The sequence below is a fragment of the Budorcas taxicolor genome, chromosome 5, assembly GCF_023091745.1.
Source record: "Budorcas taxicolor isolate Tak-1 chromosome 5, Takin1.1, whole genome shotgun sequence".
NCBI lineage: Eukaryota > Metazoa > Chordata > Mammalia > Artiodactyla > Bovidae > Budorcas > Budorcas taxicolor.
This window is the reverse complement of record NC_068914.1, coordinates 160,352,977-160,377,168: the sequence shown is the minus strand read 5'-3', so window position 1 is coordinate 160,377,168 and position 24,192 is coordinate 160,352,977. Positions and strand designations below refer to the sequence as shown.

General features: G+C 53.6%; 1 protein-coding gene across 1 annotated transcript in view; it reads left to right on the top strand.

Annotated features, from left to right (window-relative positions):
- CELSR1 (cadherin EGF LAG seven-pass G-type receptor 1) overlaps positions 1–24,192 on the top strand; it is a 146,966-nt gene that overhangs the window by 31,461 nt on the left and 91,313 nt on the right. The gene's annotated exons all lie outside the window — the stretch shown is intronic.

Below are 24,192 nucleotides of genomic sequence, written 5' to 3'. Positions count from 1 at the left end.
ACCAGGCTTCCCTGTCCTTCACCATCTCCCGGAGCTCGCTCAAACCCACGTCCATCGGGTCCACGATGCCATCCGACCCTCTCATCCTCTGCTGCCCCCTTCCCCTCCTGCCCTCAGTCTTTCCCAGCATCAGGGTCTTTCCCAGTGAGTCGGCTCTTGTTTTTCTGCCGTAGAAACATGGCGTGTTTTCATCTCTTAGTGTCGTCTTTCACGTGCCGTAGTAAAATCAGCCATCTCCTCCACACACAGGGTTCATTTTAGGCTCATTTCTAGGGATTTCATGGGTTTCATTGCTGTGGTGAGGACTCTGTTGATTTTGATTATATTTTTAACTGGATCTTGCTGGGTGCTGTGAAGTAATGAATTTTTGGTGATGTTGCATCCAGCCACCATCACAAGCTCTCTAAAACAATTCCTCAAGTGATTCTCTAGGAGAGCTGTTATATTGACTCAAACAACAAAGATTTTGTTCCTTTTGTTCAGATATATCCTCTCTCCCCTGTTTTTTTCTGTCTTACTTTGTGATCAGGTGGCTTTTGCTCGCCGAGACCCTCTGTGGCCCCTGTTCATTTGCTAACAGACTGGACTAGGATCTCCTGGCATGAAGTCCAAGAGCCTTGTGGTGCTACTTGGTGCCACTAATAACTCAGCTTGTATCACCCAATCAGTATTCATTTGGTTTCTACTAGAGGCCAGACCTTTGATTTAGGTTCTGAATTTGCAACATTGTGCTGGAAGTCAGCCAATACAATAAGACAAGAAAAAAAAATACCTGTAAACATAACACTTATTATTATGAATAAAATCTATAAATAATAACATTGTTATTATTCACAGATGGTGTGATTACATACAAAGAACATCCAAAAGAAGCTGCAGGTAAATGGTTAATAATAAGGGACTTCAATAGGATTGCTGGATGCTTGGGTAATATATGAAATCAAATGTGTTCCTGTGTACCAGCAGTAAATGGTAAATGAAATAAGATGTATCATTTTCAATAGCAGAAAAGATCAGATAACTAGAAATAAATTAATAAAAGATGGACAGAAAACTCTAAAATGTTGTTATGAGAAGTTCAGATAGACTTAAGTATGTGAGGAGGGATTAACTGTGTTCTTGGATTAGAAAACTCAGTATTGTAGAAATGGCATTTCCCCCCAGACTGATGCATGGATTCAGAGCAATGCTAACCAAAACCCACGGATTTTTAGGGGAAATTGAAAAAAAATGGACAAGTTGGTTATGAAACATATGTAAATACATATAAAATTTACATGTAAATACATGTAAATTTGGGCTTCCCTGATGGCTTAGGCAGTAAAGAATTCATCTGCAATGCAGAAGACCCAGGGTCAATCCTTGGGTTCAGAAGATCCCCTGAAGAAGGGAATAGCAACCCACTCTAGTACTCTTGCCTGGAGAATTCCATGGACGGAGGAGCCTCGCAGGCTATAGTCCATGGGGTCAAAAAGAGTCGGACACAACTGAGCGACTTACACACACAGACATGTAAATTTACATGTATAGATTGCATGTTAATTTACATATAAGCTCACAGGTAAATCAAATCGTTTGTAAACTTTGTTTGTACATAATATTGGCCACGAAGATCCAAGACAACCTTGAAGGACGAGGAGGGTGGACTTGGTCGGCTACGTGTCAGGCTTGTTACAAAGCCATTGTGATTAAGAGGGTCGGCCACTCGCCAGGGACAGCTAGATAGATAGCCCAGGTGAACTGACCAGAGAGCCCGGAAAGCAGGCTCTGCACGTTCAGAAGTTTAACTGATCAAGTAAAAAAAGAACAAATCGAGAAAACAGAAGAGCTGAGTTACTCCGTGAGGGTAGGTCCTGTGCCTGCCGTCGATCTGGATGTGCTGCGTTCCGAACATCCTCTTTTGACCTGTCTTAAGATGTACTAACTTCCTCATCAGCTGGGCCTACTCTGCTCCACCTAAGTTGGCAGGTCCCTTGCTCACAGGCAGGGGTCCTGCATGACGGTTTCCCCAAGCACCCGGGTACCCTGATGGCATATCACGTCCTCACCCAGCTTATCCTTCTGCCCCTGGAGGCCTTCGGGCCCAGCAAGCTTTCCAGATAGAGGGACCCGTCCCTGGGGCTCCCCGTGGGCAAGTGAGAGAAAGGACGCGGACCAGGGTCACTGTGTGGTGGCTGCTGCTGACAGTCAGGGCTGCTGCTCAGTGTCCCAGGGCAGGGGACAGTCCCACGCAACAAAGAAGGAGCCCACCCCAATGTCCACGGTGCCTGGGTGGAGAAGTCCGACTTCAGGAGATGTACCGTGCGGATTTCAGCTGAGCGCCTTCCTGCGCTGGGGGAAGGGTGTCCTGACTCCCTCCTACACGCAAGGGGCAGCGAGTGTGAGAAGGTCCTGGAGCCCCTGACCGGACATGAGCTTGCATCTTCACACACCATTAGCCAGTTAGGTGACCCTGGGCAAGTCACGTAACCTCCTGACTCTCTGAGGCCTGGTCAGAGCTGCCCAGGAGGATTGTATGGAGAATTTGATGATGTTCCCAGGGTCAAGCCAGGATGGGCGCTGGGTCGTGGCTGGTGGGTAAGGAAACCCCATCTGTGTCTGGAGCATGGGTGGCTGCATCAGCGGAAAGGGTTGCATTTTTCTGTTGTTCTCAAGGCGAACCCCAGCCCCCCAGGTCTGCAGGCTGCAGCATGCGCCCTGTGAAGTGGTTGGGGGAGGCCATCTGGGGTTACCTGGCATTTCACCCTAGGTCGTATCTCAAAGGTATTTTTTGAGTAAAATGCTTATGGCCCTAGAGTGCACAGGTGAGTTTTTATTTATCTTTTACCGTGACATAAACCGTCGGGGCTGAGAAGAGGAATGTTTAGATGGAGGCTGCAGGCAGAGTGTTCAGGGGCCCGGCTTGGCCAGAAGCTCTCCTGATGGCCCCTCCAGAAGCCGTTCTCCACCTCTTTCTCATCAGGTGCACAGCCGGGGGCAGGACCCCGAGCGTCTGGGGGCTCTTCCAGCGGGAGGAGACCAGGGCCCCACTCCAGGCCTCTGGGTGTGGGTGCCCGGGTGGCCCTGGTGCTCTTTGCACATTGAAAGCCAGGTCTCGGGAAGCGCCCCATTTTGCTCGTGGCAAATGGGGTGAGGAAGCTGAGAACGGCAGGGGAAGGGACAGCTCTCATGCCCACCAGGCTGGGCAGCTGCACCCCTGACCTGAAGGCTCATCCTGGGAACCCCCTGCCCCCGCGTGTTTCTTCCCGGACAGACTGAACATGGCTCTTGGAGACCTGGGCCTGGGCTCATCTCTGAGTCAGGGGAGGCCGGGCCGCCAGGGCCCCTTGGAATCTCAACAGTGTCTGCCCCCCAGTTACAAGGGGTGGGACAGCCACTCGGCACCTGCAGAGCCCTGGGCGCCCCAGCTTGGGCCTCCCTGTCTCCCGCGGTCATTGAACCCTTCATGGTGGTGATAAATGATGGTCTCGGTGCCCCCGGAGCCGAGCGTGGGAAAGTCAGGCCCTGGGTTAATAGTTAAAGCGCCCTCGTCAGAAAGGCCTCCACCACCCCTGCTGCTGGGCCAGGCACGGCTGCCCCAGGATCCTGACCGGCTGGCCCTCTGGGTTGTGGCAAGTAGAGGAATTGGGGACAACAGCCATCTGTTGGTTAGCACGTGCAAACAAAGAAAAACCACTCAGGCATCTCTGACTGGTTGCACACTGAAAGTAATGATTTGCTTCGGGAGAACTAGTTTCCTGGCAGGTAATTTTTCAGATCAGTGTATAATCAGCAGGAAGGAGGCTGGCCCTGCCTTGGGATGTGGGTGCTTCTGGGCACCTGAGCCCATTTGTCCTTTCCTGCCTCTGAGACCCCAGATGCCGCCTGCTGAAAAGAGTACCATCTCGGCGCTGAGGAGCAGTCCCCTTGCCACCCGGTACAGTGACATACAGGGACAGGTAACGCCAGGGCCAAGGGTGTGTGGACCTGTGGCCTTCACCCAGCTGCCCAACCAGTGCCCATCCTCCTGCAGGCCCCTCCCCCCAAACCCATCTCACGCTGGACACCTCCCCGAGCGCCCCCAGTCTCAGCCTGGACATCCCCTCCCACTCCACACACCCCCATCTGCACCTCGGATGCCCCCCAGGCTGCGATTGTCTGCAGTTCCGCCTGTCACCCCCACCAGACTGACGACTCCTTGAGACAGACAGCCCTGTGGGTTTTCCTCTCCGAGATCTGGGCCTAGAACACAGAGGCTGCAAGGATTGGCTGAATTAATGAGTGATGACAATTTTAATTAGTTTCTTTGAGTTTAGCTTGCAGATTAGGTTGTTAAAAAGGCTTATTATCCCAAACAATTTTAAATTATAAATGAGTTGTGAACGTCGTGAGTTGTGGTAATTCCTGAGCGAATTGCATACATCCTTTCCAGGACCCTTGGGGGAACGTAAGAGGGAAATCCAATTTGTTGTTTTTAAGTCATCTCTTAATCACTTAATAACAGGAAATCTGATATTAGATTAATCTCTTCCTTCATTTAGACCCATGCTAAAGGCGCCACTGGGAGAACTTGGAGCTGGCGTTCTCCTTCGGAACCTCGGAATTGTGTGTGCCCGTGTGTGTGTGTGTGTCTGTGTGTGTGTGTGTGTCTGTGTGTGCGTGCGTGCGTGTGTGTGTGTGCGTGCGTGTGTGTGTGTGCGCGCGCCTGTGTCTGTGTGTCTGTGTGTGTCTGTGGGTGTCTGTGTGTGTGTGCACCTGTGTGTGTGTGTGTCTGTGTGTGTGTGCACCTGTGTGTGTGCCTGTGTGTGTCTATCTGTCTGTGTGTGTCTGTGTGTGTGTGCGCCTGTGTGTGTGTGTCTGTGTGTGTGCACCTGTGTGTGTGCCTCTGGGTGTCTATGTGTCTGTGTCTGTGTCTGTGTGTGTGTGTGTCTGTGGGTGTCTGTGTGTGTGTGTGCGCTTGTGTCTGTGTGTGTGTCTGTGTGCCTGTGTGTGTCTGTGTGTGTGTGTGCCTGTGTGTGTGTGTCTGTCCGTGTGTCTTTGTCTGTGTGTGTGTGTACCTGTGTGCGTGTCTGTGTGTCTGTGGGTGTCTGTGTATGTGTGTGTGTGTGTCTGTGGGTGTCTGTGTGTGTCTGTGTGTCTGTGTGCGTGTCTGTGTGTCTGTGGGTGTCTGTGTGTCTGGATGTCTGTGTGTGTCTGTGTCTCTGTGTGTGCGTCTGTGTGTGTGTATATGTGCGCCTGTGTGTGTGTGTGTGTGTGTGTGTCTGTGGGTGTCTGTGTCTGTGTGTGTGTGCACCTGTGTGCGTGTATGTCTGTGTGTGTGTGTGCCTGTGTGTGTCTGTGGGTGTCTGTGTGTGTGTGGAGCAGGGGAGGGCTGGAAGTCTCTGGCCCGGCACACAGCAGGTGCTCCTGGGAGCCAGGAGGTGGCCTGCAGGGCTGGGGAACACAGGTGTGACCCCTGCCTTCGGGGAAGAGGGCTGGACTGGTGGGTGGGAGAGACGAGAGGCCAGAGAACATTCCTGATGAGTGACTTTACCAAGTACCTGCAACACGAGAGCGTCTTAGCAGCAGAGCAGAGTGGGCCACGGCGCACGTGACCCTGTCCAAGCAGACTTTTGAGTCTCGAGTATTTTCACCTTCCGATGACTCCAGAGCAGCCCCGCAGCTCATTAGTTTCCAGGAAAGGCAGTAAGGCGGCCGCCCACAAAGGCCGCAGGAGGAGACTCCCAGCGCAGCTGTGAGGAAGGGTCCCTGGAGCCGAGCAGAGGAGGCGGAGACGTGGTTCCACCCTTTGAATCCTGGAACCTGGTTTCACCATCTGGACCGAGAGTAAAGGGGCCTGAAAGCAAATTGAGAGACTCAACTCCAGAAAGACATTTAAGATGTGATAAACACAGGAGAAGAAAGGATGCCGAAACACACACGTCTGCTATTTGCTGAAAGATATGTTTTCCCCGGGAGGGCCTGGTGACTTTTCTCTCGCGCTTCGTTTGGTTTCTGGTTAATTATCTAAAATGGCTGGGTCTTACCCTTCTTAGGTCATGCAAAATCGGTCTCTTGAAATTTAGGGTTGGAATTTTCTTAGCAAATACTTAACCAGAAAAAAACAAAAAAACCCTTGCTTTTCTGCTCTGGGCAGTTTCAGTGTATCAAGTTGTAAATTAATAGATGCCTGGGCCAATATGTTCAAAATTCTCCAAGCCAGGCTTCAGCAATACGTGAACCGTGAACTTCCTGATGTTCAAGCTGGTTTTAGAAAAGGCAGAGGAACCAGAGATCAAATTACCAACATCCGCTGGATCATGGAAAAAGCAAGAGAGTTCCAGAAAAACATCTATTTCTGCTTTATTGACTGTGCCAAAGCCTTTGACTGTGGATCACAATAAACTGTGGAAAATTCTGAAAGAGATGGGAATACCAGACCACCTGACCTGCCTCCTGAGAAATCTGTATGCAGGTCAGGAAGCAACAGTTAGAATTGGACATAGAACAACAGACTGGTTCCAAACAGGAAAAGGAGTACGTCAGGCTGTATACTGTCACCCTGCTTATTTAACTTCTATGCAGAGTACATCATGAGAAACGCTGGGCTGGAAGAAGCACAAGCTGGAATCAAAATTGCCGGGAGAAATATCAATAACCTCAGATATGCAGATGACACCACCCTTATGGCAGAAAGTGAAGAGGAGTTAAAAGGCCTCTTGATGAAAGTAAAAGAGGAGAGCGAAAAAGTTGGCTTAAAACTCAACATTCAGAAAACGAAGATCATGGCATCCAGTCCCATCACTTCATGGGAAATAGATGGGGAAACAGTGGAAACAGTGTCAGACTTTATTTTTTGGGCTCCAAAATCCCTGCAGATGGTGACTGCAGCCATGAAATTAAAAGATGCTTACTCCTTGGAAGAAAAGTTATGACCAACCTAGATAGCATATTCAAAAGCAGAGACATTACTTTGCCGACTAAGGTCCATCTAGTCAAGGCTATGGTTTTTCCTGTGGTCATGTATGGATGTGAGAGTTGGACTGTGAAGAAAGCTGAGCACTGAAGAATTGATGCTTTTGAACTGTGGTGCTGGAGAAGACTCTTGAGAGCCCCTTGGACTGCAAGGAGATCCAACCAGTCCATTCTGAAGGAGATCAGCCCTGGGTGTTCTTTGGAAGGAATGATGTTGAAGCTGAAACTCCAGTACTTTGGCCACCTCATGTGAAGAGTTGACTCATTGGAAAAGAGTCTGATGCTGGGAGGGATTGGGGGCAGGAGGAGAAGGGGACGACCGAGGATGAGATGGCTGGATGGCATCACTGACTCGATGGGCGTGAGTCTGAGTGAACTCTGGGAGTTGGTGATGGACAGGGACGCCTGGCGTGCTGCAATTCACGGGGTCGCAAAGAGTCGGACACGACTGAGCGACTGCACTGAACTGGGCCAATATTTGATTTTTTCCCCCGAAGAAAATAAGGCTTCCCTGGTAGCTCAGCTGGTAAAGAATCCGCCTGCCTTGCAGGAGACCCCAGTTCGATTCCTGGGTCGGGAAGTTCCCCTGGAGAAGGGGAACTTCAATATTTATGGGCTTCCCTGGTGGCTTAGACAGTACAGAATCCGCCTGCAGTGCGGGAGACCTGGGCTCGATCCCTGGGTTGGGAAGATCCTCTGGAGGAGGGCATGGCGACCCCTCCAGGGCTCTTGCCTGGAGGTTCGTGGAGATGCAGAGTCGGACACAAGAGCGGCCCAGGGCCGCTGCCGCTGTGTCGCCTCAGCCGCGCCCGACCCTGCGCGACCCCAGGGACGGCCGCCCCCCAGGCTCCCCCGTCCCCGGGACTCTCCAGGCAAGAGCACTGGAGTGGGGCGCCGTTGCCTTCTCCAATGCAGGAAAGTGAAAAGGGAAAGGGAAGTCGCTCAGTCGTGCCCGACTGTTAGCGACCCCAGGGACTGCAGCCCCCCAGGCTCCTCCGTCCGAGGGATTTTCCGGGAAAGAGCACTGGAGTGGGGCGCCGTTGCACAGGGCACATTGCCCCAAGGAGAACGACGCGTGGGGTCTTCACTCAGTTGGAGGGAAGGGCCTCGGGACGTAGCAGAGATGATCCGTTGCTGTTGGTGGGTGGTTGTCCCCCTGATGGGGGCCAGGCCGGGTGTTTACTGTCCCGGTAGCACAGGGGTGAGGTCATAGAGAGTGTCAGTCCAGCATCTCCAAGGGCCACGTGGTGTGAGGGCAGCTGCCTCCCTCGTGGGGAGCCTGAGCTGCCCCCTCTGAATTGGGGAGCTCAGGCACCAAGGGGCCAGGGCCTTAATATAACCTCCCAGTGGCATTTGCAACTCAGAAGAGGGTTCAGTGAAGTTACTCTGCCAGGGACTTCAGGGCCCCTGAGGGCGCTGCTGGTAGGGGGCCGGGAGGGTAACCCTAGTCCCCATCGGATGCTCTGCCCTGTCTCTTGAGGAAGGGTAAGCCTGTGGCGGCTGCTGCCACGGCTGGGCTGGAGGGCTGGTCCTGTTCCGTGCCGGGGCCCTGCAGGTGAGGGGGCAGGACGGATGGGTGGCCTGCACTCTGCCCAGGTGCCAGGCCCCCCTCACCCCACCACTGCAGCTCCCTCTCTGCAGCCTCATTCCCTGGGTTTCTGGACTGAGAGCCCTCTCTGCAGGTGTTCAGAGCCAGGCAGGGTCCAGGGTCACAGGTGTGTCAGAGCCGGGCAGAGTCCGGGGTCACAGGTGTCCCAGCCGGGCAGGGTCTGGGGACCCGGGAGCATCCTGGGTTTTGTCTGGCGTCACGCTCACTGTGCTCAGCTCTGCGCTCTCTTAGCTGGAGGCAAGGGAAGCGGATTCTGAGGCGGTGGCTTCCAGCCGTCTTTGTTGTAGCCCATTTGCTCGTAAATAGGTACAAATTATTGGTATTAGAAACCCTCACAGCTCCTCTCCTCATTAAGCCTCTGCAGTTAATAATTATTTTCTCTCTGGAAAGCCTTCGTGGGAAACAGTGGCGGAGATGTGGGAGGCTGCTCTTCCTCCCGGAGGCGGGGTGTCCTGGGCGTCCCTAGGCCCCACGCCCTGGGCCCAGGGCAGCAGCCTGAGCCGTGGGAGAAGCAGAGGGGGTCACGGCTCATGAGAGCAAAGACTCAGCCCCATAGCCCTCCCGGGCCTCGGGGAGAGCCTGCCGTCCCGCCTTCCCTGTGGGGAGCCAGGAGCCCAGGGTCACAGCAGCGGTGGGCGGCGGGGCGGGGCTGGCCGGGCAGCGTGAGATCGGGGACTGCTGTGACCCAGGGGTCACGCTGCAACGGTCTTGTCTCTTCTGTTAGTTGAAGCCGTCCGAGGCCCACCCGGATTCCAGAGGAAGGGGACACCCGTTCACCTGTGGGTGGGAGGAGGTCGCCACATTTGTGGCCGTTTTAAAACCACACATCCCTCAATCCCATCACTGCCCAGACAGAGAAAACCTCACCTCCTTCCTGTCTGGGAACAGGATCCCCATTCAAGCCTGAAACCTCAGACCTGCTGCTTCGCCCCTTTCCATCACCCCCATTCCACTCCCATTTCCTTTACAGAACTTTCACTGTTGACTTGAAACAGTTCAAAGCTAGGAAAAAGCAAAGGACAGGAACACTCAGGCGTGTGCAGTGCAGCCTTCCAGTCCCTGAAGCCCCCTGGGTGCACCTCCCGGTCCTGTCCTGGGTTTTGTTTTGGCTCCAGGCCATGTGGGCCTAGTTGTCAGGAGGCCAGTCCATAGCCCTCAGCTGCTTTCCCCAAATCCTGAAGTCTGAAAATCAAAGTCAGTTCAGCTCAGTTCAGTTGCTCAGTCGTGTCCGACTCTTTGCGAACCCACAGACTGCAGCACGCAAGGCCACCCTATCCATCACCAACTCTCAGAGTTTACTCAAACTCATGTCTTTTGAGTCGATGCTGCTATCCAACCATCTCATCCTCTGTTGTCCCCTTCTCCTCCCGCCTTCAATCTTTCCCAGCATCAGGGTTTTTTAAAATGAGTCAGTTATTCGCATCAGGTGGCCAAAGTATTGGAGCTTCAGCTTCAACATCAGTCCTTCCAATGAATATTCAGGACTGATCTCCTTTAGGATGGACTGGTTGGATCTCCTTGCAGCCCAAGGGACTCTCAAGAGTCTTCTCTAACACCACAGTTCAAAAGCATCAATTCTTCGGCGCTCAGCTTTCTTTATAGTCCAACTCTCACATTCATACATGACTACTGGAAAAACCACAGCTTTGACTAGACCGGCCTTTGTTGGCAAAGTAATGTCTCTGCTTCTTAATATAGTATCTAGTTTGGTCATAACTTTTCTTCCCATGAACAAGCGTCTTTTAATTTCGTGGCTGCAGTTACCATCTGCAGTGATTTTGGAGCCCCCAAAAATAAAGTCTGCCAGTGTTTCCACTGTTTCCCCATCTATTTGCCATGAAGTGATGGGACCAGATGCCATGATCTTAGTTTTCTGAATGTTGAGCTTTAAGCCAACTTTTTCACTCTCTCAAGAGACTCTTTAGTTCCTCTTCACTTTCTGCCATAAGGGTGGTGTCATCTGCATATCTGAGGTTATTGATGTTTCTCCCAGCAATCTTTATTCCAGCTTGTACTTCATCCAGCCTGGCATTTCGTGTGATGTACTCCGCATATAAGTTAATTAAGCAGAGTGACAATATACAGCCTTGACGGACTCCTTTTCCTATTTGGAACCAGTCTGTTTTTCCATGTCCAGTTCTGACTGTTGCTTCCTGACCTGCATACAGATTTCGCAGGAGGCAGGTCAGGTGGTCTGGTATTCCCATCTCTTTCAGAATTTTCCACAGTTTATTGTGATCCACACAGTCAAAGGCTTTGGCACAGTCAATAAAGCAGAAATAGATGTTTTTCTGGAACTCTCTTGCTTTTTCCATGATCCATCAGATGTTGACAATTTGACCTCTGGTTCCTCTGCCTCTTGTAAATCCAGCTTGAACATCTGGAAGTTCACGATTCATGTACTGTTGAAGCTTGGCTTGGAGAATTTTGAGCATTACTTTACTAGCGTGTGAGATGAGTGAAATTGTGTGGTAGTTTGAGCCTTCTTTGGCATTGCCTTTCTTTGGGACTAGAATGAAAACTGACCTTTTCTAGTCCTGTGGCCACTGCTGAGTTTTCCAATATTGCTGGCATATTGAGTGCAGCACTTTCACAGCATCATCTTTCAGGATTTGAAACAGCTCAGCTGGAATTCCAAAACGCCCACCAGTTTTGTTTGTAGTGATGCTTCCTAAGGCCCACTTGAGTTCGCATTCCAGGATGTCTGGCTCTAGGTGGGTGATCACGCCATCGTGATTGTCTGAGTCGTGAAGATCAAAAATTCATTTGGCAGCAAAACCAGACCCAGACCAATGGGAGGCTGTTGGCAGATTTTATCCTTGTTCGTGTGACTATTCACCCGCTGTCTGCAAGAGGATTACCTGTTCAAAGGCGAGACCAGTTGTTATGTAAAATGGAATATGCACTGTTTATAACTTCCATATTAAAAAACTCCTGAATTCCAGAACCACCCGGACCCAGGGGTTTCAGGCAAAGGACCTGGCCCTGTCTCGTTGGGTTGTGTCTGCGTCTGGAGTCTGTGTACACAGTGCCCGCTGTGTGTCTTTACCAACGGCCTGCCCTTCCACTCGGCACCCGTGTTGGCATTTCAAGTTGTAGCTGGTTCCTTTCCACTGTTGCATGGCGTTTCATCCTGTGAACGTTCCATTCTTTTTTAAAAATTTCATTTATTTTGGCTGTGCCAGGTCTGGGTCGCCACATGCGGGATCTTCAATCTTGGTTGTGACTTGCAGGGTCTTTAGTCGAGGCTTGCAGGATCCAGCTCCCTGACCAGGGGTCAAACCCGTGTCCTTTGCACTGGAGGGCAGATTCTTAGCCACTGGACCACCAGGGAAGTCCCCGTCCCACTGGATCTCTCCTGCTGCTTGGACATCTGTGTAGCTCCTGCCCACGGGGGCGTGGCTTCCCAGGGGTGACTCCCTTGGGGTGATCCGCCTGGAGTGACTCTCCTGAAAGGTGCTGCCCGTCGGGCCCGAGGGTTAGGCGACTCCGGGGTTTTGCAGAGTGATTGGACCGATTCCCTTTCCACCAGCAGCGAGCAGCCGTGCCTCCCTCGTGTGGGCCTGCCATCGCTTGTGGGCGTCTGGCTTCTCCACTTTTGCCAGTCTTTGAGTGTGAATTGTGTCTCGCTGTGGTTTGGATTTGCATTTCTCAGATTGCTAGTGATGCTGAGCATCTTTACATTTGTTTTAGGGCCAGGTATCTTCCAGTTTGTGGCTTGTCTCATCATTAATTTTAAAAATCGTATTCTTTGTAAAGTTCTTCTAGTTAATATCAAAATGATACACCTTTTCCCTTTAAGATCATGATTCATGTCTTAGGAAATCCTTATCTGCCTCAGATCATAAACAGTAGTTCTGTACAATTCCTTGTAAAATAGGTTTTCCCTTTCGTACTACCGTCCTTAATTCCCTGGAATTGCTTTTTGTGTTCAGTGTGAGGCAGGGATCCAGTATCATTTGGTCTAGGGTTTCCCTGGTGAGTCAGCAGGTAAAGAATCTGCCTGCCAAGGCTGGAGACACAGGAAATACAGGTTTGATCCCTGGGTTCGGAAGATCCCGTGAAGAAGGAAACGGCAACCTACTCTAGTATTTCTTGCCTGGAAAATTTCATGGACAGAGGAGCCTGGCGGTCTGTAGCCCATGTGGTCTCAAGTCAGACACGACTTAGTGACTTAACAACAACAGATAGATGGGCCCGGGCCCACTCGTGGAATGTTCCTCTCTCCCCGCGGCAGCTCGGCCACGTGTCGTTTTCCTGTGCTCGTGGCTCGGATTCTGGTTTCTATCCTGGCCGTAGGTCGCTCCGTGTCAGTCCCCTGCAAATACCGTGGACTCGGACGAGCACTCACGTCTCCTGCAAGCTGTCCCCCTCCCCCTGCCTGGCTGTGCTGGTCTGTCTGTCTTCCTTATGGATTACAGACTGTCTTGTCAGTTCTGTGAGGGACCCTTTGGGGACCCAGACAGATAAGGCAGTGATTCTTATGTCAGTTAGAGGAGAGCGGCTACCCTTTCCACGTTGGCTTTTCCTATCAGCGAATGTGGTTGGATCATCTTTGTTTCTGCCAATAGTTCAGTTCAGTTCAGTTACTCAGTCGTGTCCGACTCTTTGCGGCCCCATGAATTGCAGCACACCAGGCCTCCCTGACCATCACCAACTCCCGGAGTTCACTCAGACTCACATCCATCGAGTCCGTGATGCCATCCAGCCATCTCATCCTCTGTCGTCCCCTTCTCCTCCTGCCCCCAATCCCTCCCAGCATCAGAGTCTTTTCCAATGAGTCAACTCTTCACATGAGGTGGCCAAAGTACTGGAGTTTCAGCTTTAGCATCAGTCCTTCTAAAGAACACCTAGGACTGATCTCCTTTAGGATGGGCTGGTTGGATCTCCTTGCAGTCCAAGGGATTCTCAAGTCTTCTCCAACACCACAGTTCAAACGCATCAGTTCTTCGGTGCTCAGCTTTCTTCACAGTCCAACTCTCACATCCATACATGACCACTGGAAAAACCATAGTCTTGACTAGATGGACCTTTGTTGAGAAAGTAATGTCTCTGCTTTTGAATATGCTATCGAGGTTGATCATAACTTTCCTTCCAAGGAGTAAGCATCTTTTAATTTCATGGCTGCAGTCACCATCTGCAGTGATTCTGGAGCCCCCCAAAATAAAGTCTTGACACTGTTTCCCTGTTTCCCCATCTATTTCCCATGAAGTGATGGGACCAGATGCCATGATCTTCGTTTTCTGAATCTTGAGCTTTAAGCCAACTTTTTCACTCTCCTCTTTCACTTTCATCAAGAGCTTTCTAGCTCCTCTTCACTTTCTGCCATAAGGGTGGTGTCATCTGCATATCTCAGGTTATTGATATTTCTCCCAGCAGGCTTGATTCCAGCTTGTGCTTCTTCCAGCCCAGCGTTTCTCATGATGTACTCTGCATAGAAGTTAAATAAGCAGGGTGACAATATACAGCCTTGACGGACTCCTTTTCCTGTTTGGAACCAGGCTGTTGTTCCATGTCCAGTTCTGACTGCTGCTTCCTGACCTGCATACAGGTTTCTCAGGAGGCAGGTCAGGCGGTCTGGGATTCCCATAATAGTAGTTTATCTTTTCATTCTTTTTCTTTATGAAGGGCTTCTGTGTCTTCTATTAGGTTAGTTCTTCAGTGCGGTCTATGTTCGTTCTGTTGTAAATGACATTTAGACGTCGTGTCGTATGAGACTTGTACAGGCAGTGCGCTAGATTTTTGTTTTCTCTTTTCAGGCATCCTTGAGACTTAAAAACATCTCCGTTTTAATTTGGCCGCGCCACGTGGCATGCCAGGTCTTAGTTCCCCAACCAGGGACGGGACCCACACCCCCGCCCTGGGAGTGCGGAGTCCTACCTGCTGGGCCGCCAGGGAGCCCAGGAGTCCCTGTCTCGCTCTTCAGCTGCCTTGCTACGTGCTGACGCGTCGCCTGCAAAGCCTGTGGAGTTTTCTCTGTCGTTCGCCGTATGATCTGTGAGTGATGATACGCAGTCTTCATTCACTCAGCCATCCGCATGGCGCTGACTAGGCCTCCAGTACGACTGGGGAGTGGACGTAGTGGGCTGCTCTGTTGAGTGTGCTGTTTGCCATTGTGTTTTTGTCATTTGAAGGCAGTATCCGTCTCTCCATTGTTTGATAGCATCCGTGTTAGGAGTCATTGCAATATTGTACTAAGTCTTTTCCTCTGTTTATTGAGATGCAAATATGCTTTTTATAAAAAAGTGTGGTGTTATGTTAGCACATTTTCAAATGTTAAATTCTAAGGTAAATCCAACTTGGTTTGATACATTGTTTTATTTTTAATATGTTATTAGGTGTCGTTTTGTTTTATTTTTAGTAGTTATCAGATTTTGTTTTCTGTTTTATTTTTAATCATTATTAGGTTTCATTTTCGTTTCCTGTTTGAAGGAGTACCACGTTTTGTTCGTGAGTGGTGTGGCCTGTACTTTTCCTTTCCAGTGCTCCCTTGTCTGATTTCTGTCTTTTTTTATAGTTTTGTTTGTTTATTTTTGGCTGTGCTGGATCTTTGTTGCTTTTCTCTAGTTGTGGAGAACAGGGGCTCTTCTCTCATTGGGGTGACGGGCTCCTCCTTGTGGGGGCTCCTCCTTGGGGGGGCTCCTCCTAGCGGGGGCTCCTCCTAGGGGGGGCTCCTCCTAGCGGGGGCTCCTCCTTGTGGGGGCTCCTCCTAGTGGGGGCTCCTCCTTGCGGGGCTCCTCCTAGCTGGGGCTCCTCCTACGGGGGGCTCCTCCTAGCGGGGGCTCCTCCTTGTGGGGGCTCCTCCTTGTGGGGGCTCCTCCTAGTGGGGGCTCCTCCTTGCGGGGCTCCTCCTAGCGGGGGCTCCTCCTAGTGGGGGCTCCTCCTTGGGGAGGCTCCTCCTTGGGGGGCTCCTCCTAGCGGGGGCTCCTCCTTGCAGGGGCTTCTCCTAGCGGGGGCTCCTCCTAGTGGGGGCTCCTCCTTGGGGAGGCTCCTCCTTGCAGGGGCTCCTCCTTGCGGGGGCTCCTCCTTGCGGGGGCTCGTCCTAGCGGGGGCTCCTTGCGGGGCACAGGCTCTGGGGTGTGAGGGCCTAGCAGTTGCGGCTCGCAGGCTCTAGAGCTCGGGCTCAGGAGCCGGTAGCTCACTGGTGTCATTGCTCCGCGGCACGTAGGGTCTTCCTGGGCCAGGGTTCGCTCTCCTGTCTCCCGCATTGGCAGGAGGATTCTTAACCCCTGAGCCAGGGAAGCCCTCTCCTTGTCTGATGCTGGTGTCAAGGTTACGGTAACCTCACAGGATGAGATCTTTCACGGCTGCTGTAACGAATGACCGCAAGCATGGTGGCTGGAGAGGACCCGGATTTATCCTCGCTCAGTTTGCTGGGTTAGGAGGCCGGCACAGTCTCGCTGGGAAGAAACCGGGTTGTGGCGGGCTGCGCTTCTTCTAGACACTCCGGGGGGACTTTGACCCAGCTCCTCCAGCAGCCAGAGGCGCCCCCACCACAGGCTCGGCCCCCGCCGCGTCCGCGCAGCGGCAGTGCGGCCTCCCTGTGCGGCCTCTTTCTCTCTCTGTCTTCCCTTCCGCTTCTCAGGACCCTGTGGTCACAATGGGCCCACCTGGATGGCCTCCCTGTTTCAAGGTCAGCCTACCAGCAGCCCGACCCTTCGCGACGTAGCATGGCACACTCACGGTTCCGGGCCTCTGGACTGGGCCTCATTTGGGAAGGTGGAGCATTATTTTGCCCGCCACACAAAGCCACCAAGATTTACGCGAGCACCAAGTAACAGCAGGAGGGCCCACCTCTCCTGTCCCCTGGGATCGCCACCAGGGCCCATGTGTCCTGCCCAGAGGCTGCCTGGGTCTCCTGCTTCTTTGGAACCTCCCGGACTGCCTGCAGGCTGCTCGCGAGCTGCAGTGACTGAGGAGGCCCGGCAGCGCCCCTGGGCTCAGCAGCCTGCGGGCTGGGCTGGGTTTGCGCATTTCTTAACAGTCTCATCTTTACTGCCCACAGCAGTCTCGGGCTGACCTGCCTGGGGCCGCAGGACATGTGAGTGACCCTCAGCAGGTGCCCGGGACCGTGGCACCCTTTTCACCCTGGAGGCCGTCGCTCAGCTCGGAGCCAGGCAGGGCAGGGCACTCACTAGTTCTTTTTTCCCCCCCAATTTTTTGAAATCAGAGGATAATTACTTTACAATAGTGTGATGGTTTTTGCCGTATATCAACGTGAATTGGCATTGGGTGTATATGTGTTCCTCCCTCCTGAACCCCCCACCCCTGCCCACCCCATCCTCCAGGTTCCCCCAGAGTGCCGGCTTTGGGTCCCCCCATCCTGCATCGAGCTCCCGCTGGCGGCCTATTTTACCTGTGGTAATTCTCCCCGATCATCCCACGCCCTCCTCCCGCCACGGTGTCTGAAAGGGCTGCGTCTCCTTTGCTGCCCTGCAAGTGCGCACACCCTGAAGAAAACCAGAGGTGAAAAGACCAGCGTGCACTGCAGCCCCGCTTACAACAGCCGGGACAGGGACGCAGGCTGGACGCCCGTCAGCCGACGAACAGATAAGGGAGGTGCGCGTATACACAGTGGGATGTTACTCAGCTACAGAAAGGAATGCGTTTGAGCCACGAGTTCTTTGAAACCCATTTGGACCGAAGTCTTTGTCGTGGGGGAGCTTTGCCCGTTTTCCTAGGACGGGTCAGAAGAGTGGCCTCTCTGGCTCTGGCAGGAAAGAGTGAGGCCAGACTGACTCCATGTTGGCCCCGATGGTGGAGGGAAGCCCCACCGCGCTGTGGGAGGCATGCAGCCCCTGGGCTGTCCTGCCTGACGCCCAGCTCCTGGGTTCACCACCAGTCTCAAGCCAGAAGAGGAGTCCAGAAACCTCCGTGTGGTCTCCCAGAGCAGGGCTGTCACCTGGGTGTGATTCTGCCCCCAGTGGACGTCTGCCGAGGTCTGGAGACGTCTGTGGTTGGGGCGGCTCCGGGGTGGGTGACCACCTGGCCTGGGAGTGCTGCTCCGCATCCTTAGTGCTGGGCCAGCCCCCAGCTGCCAGTTACCCACCCCTACCCTGAGCGTCCCTGCTGCCGTCCACAGTGCGGGGGCCCAACCGCATGCTGAAGGCCCTGCTTCACTGCCTTTCTCCCCCGAAACGCAACACAGCCTCTGTCCCCAGCGAGCAGTGTGGGGAGATCTGACTGCTGGCTTCCTGTTCAGCCAGCGAGGCTGCGCATTGTTCAGCCAGTGCTGGAAATAAAACAAAACCCAGGAGCGACACCGGTCCCTGACAAGATGCTCCACAAGATCCCATCGGAGGGAGGGCCGCCACTGTGTTTTCACTGAGGGTGTGTGCTGCTCTCTTTCACAACGTTCGGTTGACAGTGTAAACAGCCGGCCTGGCTGTAGCCCCACCTGAGCGGTAACTGCGTTTTCACCGTCACTGTGGGTCGGAACATGGCTCCTGGCTCTGTCAAAGGGCGTCTGCTCCCCGCTCCTGGCTCATCTCCTCTGACTCAGCTCATCACTTAGTTCTAAGAAAATCCTTCTGACAATTACAATGCCTTTTTCTTTTTTTGGCTGCACTGCTTGCCAGATCTTAGTTTTCTGACCAGGGATCGAACCTGTGCTCTGGGGAAGTATAGAGTCCTAACGCACTGGAATGCGAGGGAAGCTCCACGATGCCTTTTAAAATAACTTCTTTCCTTTTGGACAATCTCATGCAAGAGAAAACTACTCTTTATGGGGTGAGTCCTTAGCTCTTCTTTTCCTTTTTAATCATTGAGGTGGCATTCACAATCACGTCGTAGAATGAGCCATTTCAAGGTGGACACCTCGGTGGCCTTTGGTACGTTCAGGGTGTGTGTGGCCGTCCCTCTGTCTAGTCCCCAGACATTTGCATGCCCCCAGGGACACCCACACCCACCGGCAGTCCCCACGCCCGTCCCTGGCAGCTCCCCGTTTGGTTCTGTTATTGCGGGCTCACATGTTCTGGACAGTTCATGCTCGTGAAATTGTGCAGTGTGTGCTTCTGAGACGGGCTCCCTTCCCTGAGCATGTTTCTGAGGCTGCCGGTTCTTCACTTCTCTCTGCGTCTGAGCTTGTCATATGGATGGGCCGCATCTAGTTTTCAGTGTTTTTTTTGGACTACATCTTGTTTAGATAGAATGCATCGGTCCATGCGCACGTGGGCTTCCACTTCCTGGCTCTTGTGAATCGTCGTCGGCTGCGCCAAGGATTCATGTACAAGATTTTGTGTGGATATATGTTTTCAATTATTTCACATTTCACCTCCGAGTGGGATTCGGGGTCAGGTGTCAGTTACATGTTTAACTTTTGAAGAACCAATCCTTGACTCTTAGGCGAAAGTGCTTATCTTGACAAGAATGCGTCTCAGCTCACAGCCTCTGTAGCCCAGGGTCAGAGTGGCCACTGGGAGCTGTGAGCAAGCCTTTCTGGGGGTAGTGGGGCCTGGTCCGACTCCAGTCTTCCAGAAGGTTCTGTCCGGCATGGACACGACGAGCTGTTTCTCGTGGGATAACTCGATATTGTGGATGCTGAATTCGACCCCGGGACAGGAGCTTCGTTTCACACGTGAAATTAGGAGAGGGGGTCTCTGAGTCAGAGCTACCCCGTATCAGGAAGCTTTACGGTGCATAATAAAAGTAGGAGTGACAGGAGAAGGCAGCTTTAGGGTCTTGGCTGCTTCTGTATTCATCTCCTCACCCTCCCTGTTTGTTTATGTTCTCAGCTTTCTTATGTAAACTGTAGATTTTATATAACATGAAGTTGTCGTCCACCCGCTTCTCTGTGTGCAGGTCCGTGGCGTTAAGGCCGCTCACACTGCTGTGTGACCATCAGCCCGTCCGTCTCCAGGACGTGTTCGCCTTGCACAGCTGAGACTGTCTCACTTAAACGCTAGCCCCCTCCCCCCGCCCCCGACACCCCTCGTCTGCCCTGTCTCTGTGAACTTGGCCACTCTGGACGCCCATGTTCCTGGGCTCACACGGCATCTGTGCTTTTGTGTCTGGTCCCTCTCGCTCAGCGCTCTGTCCTCAGGTTCCTCCGTCTCGTACCCGTGCCGGGACCCCCTCCTTGGTAAGGTCTTCCCGATCCTTGTGCCTCATGAGGCCGGGCGTTTCCTGACGGGTGTCGGGCGTGTTGGACTCGCTCGTGGTCTGGTGGTGTAGCTTGACCTGCGCGGGTGTGAGGGAGCTAAGCACCGTCAGGAGGTCCTCCTGGACTCGGGCGGGTCCCGATCCAGCAACTGGTGTCCTTTTAAGAGGAGAGTCTGGCGTGACATGAGGCAGAGGTGTCTGCAGGCCGAGGACTGCCAGGAGGCACCGGACTCCAGGTCGGCACCAAGGGATGGGTCATCTCTCTGAGCCCCTGGGTGGAACCAACGCTGCTGACCCTTGACCTTGGACTTCCGGCCTCCGCACAGAGAGGGTCGGTGTTTTCTGAGCCCCAGGCTGTGGGCCGGCCCTCCCGACACGCCTGCGTCCGGAGGCCGCGGCCATCCAGGCCCTCCTGCTTTCTCCGCGCTCTGCTCTGTGCTGGGAAGGCGGCTGCCCTCCACCGTCTGACCCCCCGCTGAGGGCCCCCCGGCTCTGCAGGCCCTGAGACACGCGGGGCTGAGCGAGCCCAGGGTCTAGACTGTGGAAGACGGCTGCCCTGTGACCAGAGCGAGGCTTGTGGACGGGCCCCTCCCTGCATGAAGACCTGTGAGGCCCCCTCGCCTGCGGTCTCTGGGGTTTTGTAGGCGGTGCCCACTGGTGGGTGCCCATAGCCCCACGGCCCTATCTCCTCTGTCTCTTCTCCTCTGTGACTCAGGGACCGCGAGGGGACCCGGCTGAGCTAGTGAAAGCCCTGCGCCCTCCCGGCTTGGAGGCCCTGGTTCCGGCACTGTTTGCAGCCGCCGACGAAGGGCCTGCAGCTCAGGTCCGGGGAGTCCTGGGGGAGCTCCCTGTTCTCCCAAATGAAACAAGCTTCTAAGTGATCAACCGGATGGCTGCTCAGGCAGGAGAAGGTGAAAGGCCCCTGAACATCAGCAACATTCCTAACCAGAGCTTCTGCAAACATCAAGATCAAACAAGGAAAGTCTGAGAAACCGTCACAGCCGGAGGAGCAAGGGGACGGGATGCCTACACGTCTTGTGCGGTCCTGGGACACCAAGGACAGGAGACAAAACCAAAGAAAGGACAGGGGAGTGTGGGCTCCAGTGAACAACGTGTCCATATCGCTTCATTCAAACACACCCCCCACACCGGTGTGATAATCAAGTTAAGTGTGGGAGTAACTGGGTCCTGAATATTCATTGGAAGGACTGGCGATGAAGCTGAAACTCCAGTACTTTGGCCACTTGATGTGAAGAGCCAACTCACTGGAAAAGACCCTGATGCTGGGAAAGATTGAAGGCAAAAGGAGAAGGGGACGACAGAGGATGAGATGGCTGGATGGCATCACCGACTCGATGGACGTGAGTCTGAGCAAGCTCTGGGTGTTGGTGATGGACAGGGAGGCCTGGCGTGCTGTGGTCCATGGGGTCGCAAAGAGTCGGACTCGACTGAGCTCCTGAACGACAGGACGCTGGATGCTCCGTATACAGGACCTCTCTGCACTGTCTTCGCAATTTTTCTGTAAACTGAAGCTACTCTAAAATAAAAGTTTTACTTAAAATTTAAAAACAAATTAAAAAAATTTTGATTTAAAAACAAATTCAGCAACCCAGACAGAATCACCGTCAGCACTGAAGTGTTTGCTCTCCATGCTAGTGGCTCTTTGGACTTGCGTGTAAATGTCTGTGTTGTGTGAAGACTGACTTGCTTTTGCCCCCTAACTTCATGTTGTCTGGGTCTGCCCTGACGCCCGTGGAGGGGGCTGTCACCCAGTGGGTTTGGTTGAGCTGAGCTGCACAGTGCGGACAGCCGTCCTTTTATTTCGTGGCTGCCTATTGATGGGCAGTCAGGTTTGTGCTCCTGGAGACTCAGAAATCCAACCCAGATGATGTAAACTCAGAGCAAATTCATTGTCTCCAGGACCTGGTTGTCCGGGACGGTCCATGGTCTTGAAATAAATTAATGGTAGGATTAACAGTAAGGTGCGCATTTTACTTCCCAGCACCTTTGACGTGAGTTAACATTCAGTGTTGTTTTCTGGTCGAAATCTGGCTCCTTGGTCCTGGACCTTCCTCTGTGCTCTGCCCTCCTGGGCTCCCTGTGGGAGCGTCTGAGTCCTGGACCCCTGGGAGGGAGAGGGCCGGACAGCCCAGAGCCCGCCCAGACGGCCGAGCTTTTGAGCTTAAAACCAGCATGACCCTCGAATCTCGGACCAGAACACATCTGTGTGTGGTTTAAGATTAAAAGGATGTTTCATAACAAGTGCTACCAGGAAACAATATCCTATGTCTCGTATTATTACAATGGGCCTTTGCAAAAAAAAAAAAAGAGAGAGAGAGAGAGAAAAGAAACACCCACAGAAAAATAGCTTGGATTTGGATGGAAGAATGAAGTCTCTGAAGCTGTTGGTGCCAGTGTCAATCTTGGGGTTAAAGAGATGCCGCTGGAAAAGGCTTTTCCCTTCCCCCCTCCCCTGCCCCCTCCCACCTTCCCCCGAATGTTTATCCAGCAGCCTCTGAGTGCTGGATAAACACTGAGAGCCTCTGAAGCCTCTGAGAGCCTCTGAAGTAACAGGTGCAGCAGGAACAAGACCTACAAGCTCTTGGTCCTCACGACTTCACCGGGGGGAAAGATGGACGTGAACAAATAAAATCAGGCCGTGGCCACTCCTGTGCAGGAATTAAAGTGGGGGTGTGGCAGAGCGTGAGTGGGGGGACGTGGAAGGCCCCTCTGATGGGGGCTGAGTCCCGGGTGGCCCAGGGAGCAGCTACCAGCGGCAAGGACGGCTGTGTCCCAGGCAGAAGACGCAGCGTGCAAGGGCCCTGGGGCAGAGCGCGTCCTTAAGAGGAGGGCGGGTGGCGAGGATGGGCCTCGTAGGACCATAAGGCCATAGGGACCACGTATGGGCCGTAAGGACCATGTATGGGCCGTAGGGACCACGTATGGGCCGTAAGGACCATGAGGTGTATGGAGACTTCCCTGGTGGTCCAGTGGTTAGGACTTCATGCTTCCGCTGCCAACGGCCTGGGTTCAATCCCTGGTCAGGGAACTAAGATCCTGAAAGCAGAGCAGCACAGCCGAAAAGAAAAAACAGCCTTTCCAGGTTATCGTGAGGACCAGAGGGAGCCGTCACAGGGCGCTCAGTGCCTGACCTACTAGGCGGTGGGGGTTATTACTGGGGGAGCCAGGGGCCCCTCCACCAAGCGTGAGTTCCCAGGCGTGAGACTTGGCTTCCCAGGGTCTCAGTTTCTCTCACCTGTCAAATGGGGTAATGCCGGCTTCTCTTAGAACCTCTGGGAGTCTCAGGTTCGCGCCTGAACGTGTTGTGACTTCTGCAGTGCTTACGTTTCTCTGCTGTCTGGACAGGTTTTGTGACTCAGGGTTCCCCAAAAGTGGCTTCTGGCTCCTTGGTGTCTGAGGAAACCCGTCCCAGGTGCAGAAGCTCCCATGCTTCGGCTCCTTCTGAGGGCTCCTGGCAAGTTGTGTGTGGTGGCGACTGTGCCGGGTCCAGAGGGACAAGGTGGCCTCCAGGGCTTGTCACCTCACTGCATCCTCTCGGGGGTCCTGAGGCTTCCTGGACTCAGGCCGGAAGGTGGCCCCTGGCCCCTGACCATCTGAGGGCACAGCCCAGCTTCAGCTCTGGGAGGGTGGGGCCTGCCGGGGGCTCAGACCTTGCCCAGATGCCCCAGGGAACCGGGGCGGGGGCGCTCACGGAGGGCAAAGGCTGCACCCACATTGTGGGGCATCCGTCTGGGCTGCCGGGACCCAGAGCCGAGCTGAGTCACAGGGATGAGAACTTGGCCAGGTGTTTCTCGGGCCCCAGAGCATGTGGTGTGGGGGGTGGATGGGAGCAGGTGGAGGTCCCTGAGCATTGCGGCTGTACCTTAGGGCTGCCCTGAAGGTGATGGAGCTGCCCTGTGGCCATCGTGTCCGGAGTGAGTCCCTGGGGCGGCTGCTGGACAGCCCGCCTGGTTCTGGGCTGGGAACCTGGGGCATTGCTCAGCCTGGCGACCCAAACACTCTGCCGTTTCTGGCCGCCACGTCCTGAGGACCTCCCTTCATGAATGGTCACTTGTGTTGGCTGAGAGGCCGTGTTCTCCTGTGTGTCTTCCTAAAGCAACACGTGGTGAGCTTCACCTGGATGCTGGGTGCCAGGTGGTGCCCGTGTTAAAGAGCCCGCCTGGCAGTGCAGGAGACGTAAGAGACACGGGTTTAATCCCTGGCTCGAGAAGATCCCCTGGAGGGGGCCCTGGCAACCCACTCCAGTATTCTTGCCTGGAGAATCCCATGGACGGAGGAGCCTGGCAGGCTACAGTCCATGGGGTCACAGAGTCGGACACGGCTGAAGCGGACTGAGCATGCCCCGGTGTGTTTAGATGAGCAGGACCCAGCTAGGAGGAGAGAAGCCGTCAGCGCAGCAGAGGTCAAGGCCGTACCTGGGTGGGGACCGTGCTGGACGCTGTGGGCTCTAAGCTGGGCTGTGGGGTGGGTGGGCGGCTGGAGCAGGTGCAGAGGAGGGAGAACGGGGTCTCAGCGTCCCCCCGCGTCTG